General features: G+C 34.8%; 1 long non-coding RNA gene across 1 annotated transcript; it reads right to left on the reverse strand.

The window, feature by feature from the left end:
• Window positions 1-445: 445 nt before the first annotated feature.
• On the reverse strand, window positions 446-6,579 carry LOC141581542 (uncharacterized). The gene is made up of 3 exons (XR_012514241.1): window positions 6,494-6,579; window positions 4,128-4,267; window positions 446-504 (listed from the first exon to the last, which is right to left on the reverse strand). It is a non-coding gene; the product is annotated as an uncharacterized LOC141581542 (long non-coding RNA).
• Between the last annotated feature and the right edge of the window lie 537 nt (window positions 6,580-7,116).

Consider the following 7,116-nt stretch of genomic DNA (forward strand, 5'->3'; position numbering starts at 1 on the left):
AAGGATACTAAATTTTACTGTATAGTTGCTTTATATCATCTCCTTTGGATACACCAAAATTTATCACATCAACATCTATATGTATTTACATTTATATTATTGAATTCTACCCTAGTTTGGAAGACTTTCTTCAAAACTTCAAGCAGTGCCTGTATAAGCCTATTATTTGGAATGCTATTCACACTGATAACACTACTCAAATGGGAGCACATTTGTTATGAAGACTAAGGGCAAATTCTGCTATTTTCCTCCAGTCTTCAACACCCAATGTCACTTACCTGAACTATTTGACATCTGGGCATTCATAAAATGTGCTCTTTTCCAACCGCTACATTCTGTATGCTGGCACCATTAAATTTGTATAGAAATGTGATTAGAAGTATTCTCCTTAATTTATAAAAAGTTTTCTTTTTCTTGAGAGTTAAAATTACAAAATAGTATAACTTACCCCCAGGAAGTTTAAGGCCATTAGTCCAGTGTGTTGACTTCCAGGTGGTAGCAGGGCTGAAATGGAATAACAGAGGCAGAAAATGAAAACGTTGAAACAAACAAAAAAAAAAACCCAAGGTAATCTCAAAAATAGAAAAGGAAAAGAAAACAAAAGAAAGATTTTCTTCCACTTTTTAACCAAATTCTCTTGGGTAGATAGAGTCTTTAATGCTTTAGAAGGTCTTAGGAAGGAAGAAAGCTTATCTTGCTAGCATCAGGAATGCTATCCTGGGGATTCCATTACAGAGAGAGTGAAAAGGAAGCCTAGATTATCTATCCATCCAGCTCAGGGTCACCTCTGTCTGTGACATTTCTCATGATGGGGCTGAAAGCTAAATATATGACACTTCAGACTATTTTCATTAGTTAAGGACACAAATGGACTTTGGAGTTAAATCAACTTCATACTTAACTGAGTATCAGGAATATTTAGAGGACATTTCATTGACTGTCTTCTTTCCTAAAACATATTCTCTTTTTGTTCATAAAGAAGTGTTTATCTGTATTCTGTATGCTTACTTTCATTCATTTTTTTCCCCCAGCACAAGGTCAAACAACATATTGTTTCTCATGAAAATGAAATGGTCCTTTTTCATACATGCAGGGTATAATTAAAATATATCAAGATACGTGGCAGTGAACTTTAAGGCACTCAAACACTGACTGCCAAGTAACAGCTCTAATCAACCTGTGAAGAGACTGACAAGTAGAATTTCACAGTTGCTGGAATACAGAGATTGTGCCAAGATACATGTGTGAATATATGCAGTAAAGGAGAAATAGGGAATCTGAACTGTGGAGCTGAGATATCCAGCCAACTCTGTTACTTCGCTCAAATTTTATATGGCTGTTAAAGGATTATTTAGGCACTTGGTGGCTAACAATAACATTGTTTATCACATGGAGTCATTAAGGATATGTTGATAAAATTATTGCACAAAATGGCTGGATAAGCACTAAAAATATTTTATTAATAGCTGTAAAATCTCTGGAATGTACTTTTTGGTTTGCTTGGAATGAAAGGAAATACCACTAAGCATATGATGCTGGGGAAATTTGACCTGAGATAAGAAAATGTAAGAAAAATAAAATGAAAGGACCTATTCAAGTGTGAGAAATAAAATAAAGGTATACCTATATAAACACAGGTTTTCACCTAGTCATGTATTTCATTCTTTATGGAGCAAAAAATGGATGAAGGAAAATCAGGAGGCAGTGCAATAGAAAGCCTTAATTGATTAGAATGCCAACAGCAAAAAGAGACAAGTGGAAGAATCAGTTAAAGATTAGAGATATGCTATTGCAAGCAAAACAATCTTAAATGATGCGGCACCAGCAGATATTAGAAAATAAAATAGGAACAGCTAAGAGCCTGTTGTTAAGGGAAGTTTATTTGGCAAGCTGTTCTGTACTTTCTGATTGATCTGTTTACTGACAAACTGATTCTGATTTACCCACCAAATCATGATGCTAGAACCCTCAATCTCTCTCTCTCTCTTTCTCTCTCTCTCTTTCTCTCTCTCTCTCTCACACACACACACACACACACACACACACCCTTACATACATACGAAACCTAGTCAGAATTAAATACTATTTTGCCCTTCAAGGTATTGTCAAGGAGTGGGGAATATTATCTCCAGAAAATAAAAATGAAGAGAAAGCAGTAAAGTAATAAAAATGTATAAGGTCTCTATATTTATAAATAAAACTTTGGAAAGTGTTAGAAAATTCATTTAAATTACCATAATAATTTCAATTCTTGAGCATGTATATGGTGGACATCTGAGATTACCCCAAATGTTAATTTTATAAATAGATTTTAGTATGCATTTGCCTTTATGTGTAAAAAAGAAGAAGTTTCCTGATAATGAACAAATTTCAGTAACACAAAGTACTTGACTTAGAAGTAGCATGAAAAACTTTTATTGTTCGTGCCAATCTTATAGGAATTTAATGTATATAAGAAAACAAAATATCACCCCGTCTATTACTGTCAAACATCAGCCTAAGAAGCCTGTTTTTCTTTTTGTATTTTTTTTCTTTTACTAACTCTTTCTGGAAAAAGTGCTAATATGTTTACATTTCAAAGATGTTTTTTTCTTGCTGGGAGTCAGGCCAGTAAAAGAAAAGCAAAACAGTGAGAGAAGCAAACAGTGATTTAGGCAGAATCAAAGACACTGCTAGGAATCAAACTTTATTTCTCGTATGCCTACTAGTACCATCAGAAGAGATACAATTAATAAAAACACTGTCTAGGTTCTCAAAAGCCTAAAGTCCAGTAAAAGGAGGAGAAAAGTATCTAAGTGTATATATGTTAAAAATGTAAAATAAACTAAAAAAATACATACAGAATGTGTTTTGAAACATAAAATTCATTTCAATTGGTAGAGATTTGAAGAAGAAAATTATAAGCACAAAGAAAGAATAGGCTGTATGAAGCATGAGAAATTATAGGGTAAGAGTTGGCAGTCTAATTGACTAAAGCATTGGAATATATACATTTATTTATTTATATGTATGGAAGAGGGAAAAGAAGACAGGTTGGAAACTCCTACAGAAAACTTGATCATATTGAAGACTCTCATAATACACATACACATAATTTTTTTACTTTTTTATACTCCTCTGACTCTTTCTAATCTTCTTATTGAGTTGTTCTTCTGACATTTCCTGAGTTTTATCCTTTACCCAACATTCAAGATGTTCTCTATGCCACATAGACTAATTTTCTTCATGTGTGGTGTCATCAACATACATCCTGATAACTCTCAAATGTGTTTCTCTAGTTTGAATGACTCAACTCCACTCTTAAGATCTAAATCCATGATTCCAACTACTAATAGGCGACTCATCTCAAATACTGCCCCTCAACTACCCCAAAATTAACATGTTGCAACTTAACTTCTTTTCTAGATTTAGTAAACGATAATATCACTTTTCTGTTATGAAAGTGGGTACCTTATTAAACATATTCTTTGTACAATGAAGGAAATTGAGCTACTAAAAAATTTACTAAGAGAATACAAAAAACATAGGTGACCATCTTCTAAGCTTTGGAACACCCTTTTCTTTTCATAGGGGATGAAACCAGCAGCCACTTGACCCAAGAGTAGCTGGTCTGTGTGCTAAGCAGTAGTCTGCAAGGAAGGCTGGTGCAAAGCTCTGAACAAGAGGGAAAAATAATGACCAGGCCAGCGAGATAATCTCAGGAAGTAAAACTTGAAATGTTAAAAAAAAGTATTGAGAAAATGACTCCGAAGTCAGAGAGAAGTACATTAGCAGAAATCATTAGCAGAAGTACAAAGGGACAAAGAGTGAAAGGAGAGTGGTTGACTGGCATAGAGGGGCAGTCCAGCGCATCTCTGTGCAACTCCTGTGGCCCACTATATATCTCTAAACCTAGCAAATGCCTGGTGTTCAGTAGGTACTCCATGGATTTGAGTGGACTTCCTCATTTAGAAAGAGATTATGTGGCCCCTATCTGACTTTCCAAGCATAAGACTCGGAGAAAACAAGGAAGCATAGAAGGAAGGGATACTGGATAAGACCTTAGAAGTAACTGAGTCTAAATTAGTGTGAAAATTAAAAGGTTAAATATAAGAGAGAAATTTGGAAATAGACTCTTCAATACTTACTTGATACAGATAAAGGCAACATAAAAGATGGCTTCAAGTGACTGGACTTGAATATTCCGAGATAAGGCTAAATCTTCAGTAACATGAAGTTTGGAAGAGGAGCTGGTTGAAGATGATATGGATGAGTCTGGTTTTATAAACTGGGGTTGGAGAGAAGATAGGGAATATTTCTCATGAAGGAATGAAGTATTAGTTGAGTATATTAATAGTACTCTTCATGATATTTCATATTAAATATAGTATAGAGTATGCTAATGGATACTATTAAGAATATATATTTTTTATTTAATGATGTGTTAAAACTATTTATTTCTTTTCAGATCATTTTCTGTAAGCTGTCAAACAGAGAATCTGGTGTTATTATTTGTGGCACAAACTGAAATATTGCTATAAATTACATCTCATGGTTTTATTTTATCTGGCAAATATTTATCTGATATGATATGCCCTATCATTTAGCTGTAATTTCTTATTGAGAAGATATTATCAATCCTAAGTTCTTTCATCTTGGTCAATCACAAAAACCAGTAGTGCTTGTTATCTGAAATGAATCATAGAAGTCATTTTATAATCTGCTAAAATAAACACATTGATTTTTAACTAATTTGTTATCATATTAGAAATGTTTTCTGTAATCATGATTACTAATCATTCTATCAAGGATTTTCTTTTCTCACATGTAACCAAGGGCTTCCTAATTTGACTGCCATTTTTATTAGAGTGTTGTCTGTAAGTACTATTACTTGTGATCATCAGTACATAATATATGATTACATGCTTTCCGTTTCTGAGATTTACTATGATAGATAATAATTCTGTTAGGCCATTGGTTCTTTGGCATCCTGCACATTTCTGAAATTAGCCTATTTCCATCACATTTGCAAATTCTTCTTGGTTAGAAATTATGACATAAGTTTCCCTTGGGTCCCAGTTTTGTTGTCTATGTAATGAGGCAGCAGGGCTAGGTGATCTTTAGGATTTCTTCCCAACTAATGTTAGTTAATTCTTGACTCTTTTCTAAGAGATACAGTGTATTTTGTCTAATGCCAAGGTTGTGTAATTACTGTATTTTCCTGGCTCATTGTGTCATGTTTTAGTATTAATATATTAAGTATCCAGGCAGTTTGAGTAAATGACAGCACTGTGACCTACAGCACATGTTCAAAAACATTTTTCTTACAGATATTTTTATTTCTTTTTTTCTCATCTCTGATTTTGACACATATTGAAAGAAATGCAAATAATAAAAAGGGCAGGTAGAAAAGAGCAGGAGTAGCAGCACTGCTCTCGTCCAGTAATGCTATCCCTTATGGAAATGTCATAGATAGACAATAATACTATTTTTTCTTGGATTTTCATCTATTATTGATTGAAGAGCAAATCATTTAATTTTGCTGTCAACTCTTGCCCTATTGAATGATTAATGTTGTAGAAAGAATGGCCTGCTCTTCATGGATGCTTGGTATATTTGCTGTATTTTTCTTTATGCACCATTGTTAAATAGCTGATTTATACCAGTTGAAATGTCATTATTCACCATCAGAAAATGATGCTTCAACTGTTGTATAAGGTTATTGGGGGTTATATTAATAATCCAACTGAAAAAACAACTAACTCAACTCTATTTTCAGTCAACATGATAGAATGCTTTTAGATTTATTTAAAAGCCATTGCATAGCCAACACTTGCCATTTTGTTTCCCTTCCATTTTCCAAAATAATATATTTTTCACTCGTGATAGATCCCACCTTTGGGCAAAATAATAGCATGTCAACATTTCTATTTAGTAATGACTACCCTTCCGGATTATGGGGTGAGACTAGAATGAGGGAAAAAGAGAAAGAAAAGTGAGGTGAGAGAGGATATTAGAGGTAAGATAAAATTAAGGTGAGGCAACAATATTTAAGCAGATTTAAAATGATGTAGATGCTACATCAACAGAGTGAGGTGAGAAAAAAATCAATTTAAAGGTAATTCCAGATTTCTGGTTTAAGTGGCTGGATGGTGGTGTCATTCATTCAGATTGACAATATCAGGGGAGAAATAAATGATGGCAGTTTTGATATAGAGTAGAGTTTAAGTGGGAATATAATGGGTTTGTTTATACCCACTGAGTTTGGTGAACCTATAAAGAAATTGAATGAACCTAGGCAGCACAGTGTTTGGGTCCTGTGTTATCCAGCCTCCAAAATGGCCCTCAATAATGCCTGCCCCCTGATAGCCATACCCTTTTGTGATCTCCTCCTACATGGCATCATTGGTCTGTGTGATGAGTAAGAAATGGCAGAAATGATTACATGCCACTTCAGAGGCTGGATGTAAATAACATCATAGTTTCCCCCCTTGCTCCATTTTGGATTACTCACTAGAAGAAACTACAGCGGTGTTTTAAGGACACACAGGCAGCACTGAGGACAGGTCCACACGGCAGGAAACTGAGGCCTTCTGTCGACATCCATTGGAGCCATCATGGAAGCAGATCCTCCAGCCTCCTTCAAAATATTGTTGTATTTTGAGAGATATTGAGCCATAACGTCTAGTTAAAGTGCTCCCGTATTTCTGACTTTCAAAACTGTATGAGATTATAAACTTCTGCTGTATTAAGCTGCTAATTTTGGGGAAATGTATCATACAATAGATAACTAATACAGACCTTAACAAAGAGAACTAGCAGGGCACCGTGGCTCACGCCTATAATCCCAACACTTTGGGAGGCCAGACAGGTGGCTCATTTGAGGTCAGGAGTTTGAGATCAGCCTGGCCAACATAGTGAGACCCCATCTCTACAAAAATACAAAAATTATCTGGGCATGGTGGCATGCATCTGTAATTCCACCTACTTGGGAAGCTGAGGCAGGAGAATCATTTGTACCTGGGAGACAAGGTTGCAATGAGCTGAGACTGTGACATTGCACTCCAGCCTGGGCAACAGAGAGAGACTCTGTCTCAAAATAAATGAATAAATAATACATACATAAATACATACATA

This window comes from Saimiri boliviensis, chromosome 16 (genome assembly GCF_048565385.1).
Source record: "Saimiri boliviensis isolate mSaiBol1 chromosome 16, mSaiBol1.pri, whole genome shotgun sequence".
Classification (NCBI taxonomy): domain Eukaryota; kingdom Metazoa; phylum Chordata; class Mammalia; order Primates; family Cebidae; genus Saimiri; species Saimiri boliviensis.